The following is a 3,268-nucleotide window of genomic DNA, read 5'->3' as shown; positions in this document are numbered from 1 at the left end:
CCACGTCCCGAACCCATGGTTTCGCGGCCAGCACCTCACTGTGCTTGCACGCGTGCACCGGTGAGTCCCCGCGTGCCCGAGTCGGGTCACCGTTGTTGGCCTATAAATAGACCCCCCCGACACTCCAGCACCCTCCAAGCAGCTTCAGCACAACCAGTAGACACTCCCTAGCCACCCAATCTAGCTCACAGAGCCCCGGTGCTCGAGATCGACCGAGGCCCCTCCGCCTCGGAGCTCCGGTCGATTTCCGGCCATACGTCGGCTCCTGCGCTACCCGACCTCTCATTACACTCCCCTCAACACCAGGAGCGTTTCCGCTAACTCTCCCGGGCAAATCCATACCTCTAGCCCCTAGTTCAACGCGAACCCGAAACCCTTCCGCCACGAGCACCTCGTCGCCGGCGACCCTGACCACCTCCGGTGACGTCCCGACCACGAGCAGGTAGGCGGAGGCACGAGGAACCCGTTCCCGTTCCTAGCTAGGCCTGAGGACAACGGCAGCCTCGCCAGTGTCCATCTCCACCTCTCTGGCTAGAGGTAGGAGAAGGACCCGACAGGTGGAGCCCACCTGTCGGTGTCCTGGGGCAGACAGCGCGCGCAGCCGCTGACGCTGAACCCAGGGGCCCGCAGGCCAGGTTTGAACCTGGCCCGCGCGCGGCTGGTGGCCAGGCCTGCTGGCTGGGCCGGGTGGACCTGTTCCCTGGCCTTTTTCTTTTTGTTTTTAACTAGCAAACTTAATGATTTTTATAAAAAGATTTAGCCAGTACAAAAATATAATTCTTCCACCAGTATTTTTCTAAAAATGAGTAGTATTTGATTCTGTAATAGTTGACATTTATCAAAAACAGAAACTATTTTGGTATAATAAAATGATATTAAAAAGCACTTGTTTGCTTCTGTTTGCTTTTAAATAAATATGCTTAGCTAATAAAACAGTAGGGAACATTTTGCAAAATAATAACCTGAATTTATTCAAGCCTTGCAACATTTTTAAAAGCACTTTGTGGACTGTTTTAGTAAAAGCTAGTATTTATTTATTCCTTTCTCGACGGTAGAATTACCGAGTGACGGAGGATCCGGAGCGGAAGACCTCGAAGACCCCGGATACCTAGCTGACCAAGGCAAGCATGCCCTTTTTCCATGACTTAAGTAAATAAAATGATGCATGCAAGCATGCCCTTTTTCCATGACTTAAGTAAATAAAATGATGCATGCAAGCATACCCTTTTTCCATGACTTAAGTAAATAAAATGATTCATGCAAGCATGCCCTTTTTCCATGACTTAAGTAATTAAAATGATGCATGCTAGGATAACAAGTATTTTTCCGTTGCATGTAATCACGATGCCGGTTCATCATTGATGTGATGGTACCGAAGGCTTCTTCGAAGCCCTTGCATTATAGTAGTGATATTCACATAGCTCCTTGGAGCATGAGCATGATGAGCTGATTCTACCATCTACGAGGATCTTGCTACTTTCATGTTGACTAGTAGAGTATAATCACTGCATTGAGCTTGACCCGTGTAGGTCACGATATTACCATGATGACAAGTAATGTTAAGGCATATCATGTGGACAAGTATTAATAATAAGAGCATTTTATCATGAGCATGATGTTGAGTTAAATAAAGAGTTTATGAAAACCCCGTCGGGTGCCACTAATGCCCGAGGGTGATGATGAGATGGTGATCACTTTTGGTGAAGTGATGCACCGGTGATTTTGGTGTGAGTATGGTTTCAGAAATGGATTAGATTTATGATGTGTCGACCGTCCCAACCTTACCCAGTACGACCACGATACCCCTTTATGGGACGGGGCTTTGTTGATTACTCTGGTCGGTGCTAGCAAAGAGCCACATTACTAGTGGCGGGAGTGATCGGTGTCACTCTCGTGATGGGGTTGTGCCAGGTAGGACGACTATGTCATTATTATGAGTTCCAGGCACACCGTTGGTCCTTGCATGGTTGTTACAGTCCAGAGTCGGTGCTCGTAAGACGTACAACATGTGGGCTGGGTACCAATCGAGTGGATATCTTTGTCTAGTATCGTCAGGGGAAAGATGATGATCGGCTACTTACCTCGGGTATATGTGATATACCGCGAGTCGTGGATGACACGGAAGTATTCTGTTTCTCGTGGGTCCAACGTACTACCTCTGCAGAGTGTAAACCATTCGAATAGCCGTGTCCACGGTCAAGGATAGTTGGGTGGTGCTGCTTAAATTACGTCCTGAGTTTCCGCATAAACGAAGTGTGTGTGAGTGTGTGGTGTTAAAAAGGTGTTATTATAATCATGATAATCACAGTAATATGATCAAGTTCAGTGACTTGACATATAGGGTAAACCCGGATGGTTTAGCCCTCATTAATACATTGAGGTTATGACAAGTCCGATGACTTGGCATGAAGGGTGAACCCGGATGGTTCAGCCCATCGCAGATATGTTGATATCCGTAACATGTTCTTCAAAAGTAATTCTTTAACCTGATGCATATACATGATCATACCACCACATCGCATTCCAATTAAGATATATGTTACTGTATTTAATTACCATAATCATGTCATGGGCTGTTTCCGAGTACATTCAAAGTACTCATTGGCTTGCCACTGGTTATGTTATTGACCAGACATGGAAGGACCGGAGTTTGGCGATGAGTACGCCGTCGGAGACGGACCTGCGATCTAGGACGCTTCCGAGTCAGAATGCCTGTCGGTGTAGGCTTGATGGCATGGGCACCGCTTAGCCCCTACGAGTTTCCCCTACTCGATGTATTCCTTTATTTGGCTTAAGGCCTTGCTCTTGAACCCGACCTTCTGGTCGTTTGATGTATTAATTTGGTACTTGGATGTAAGACTCTATTATTCAGTATCACTGTTCAGTGAACATTGATCCTTGGGGTCACTGGGCAAGGTGAACTCGACTTGCTAGTCGGGGTCCCCACAGAACTGGTATCAGAGCCATCCTGACTATAGGAAGCCTTAGATAGCATGGACGTTAACCAAGAACGTTAGGACGTGAGCCTTGCACAAGACTCTTGCACATACAACCTCCTGACTTCTCTCCTATGCCTTGTAGATGGCTGTTGTACCTGAGACGCTTCTGGAGACCGGCTTTCCACTACTCCTGGTGGATTGTCTCGAGAAGTGCCACGTACGACGCACGCCCATCTTCCTCTACCACGAGAACTGGGTCAACGCACACACCAAGGAATATCACGTGGACGTGATAGTGAAGGCTAATGACTCCCCGTCAAGTTGGTTCT

The sequence above is a fragment of the Hordeum vulgare genome, chromosome 1H (assembly GCF_904849725.1).
Source record: "Hordeum vulgare subsp. vulgare chromosome 1H, MorexV3_pseudomolecules_assembly, whole genome shotgun sequence".
In the NCBI taxonomy this organism is placed as follows: domain Eukaryota; kingdom Viridiplantae; phylum Streptophyta; class Magnoliopsida; order Poales; family Poaceae; genus Hordeum; species Hordeum vulgare.
This window is presented reverse-complemented; position numbering follows the sequence as displayed.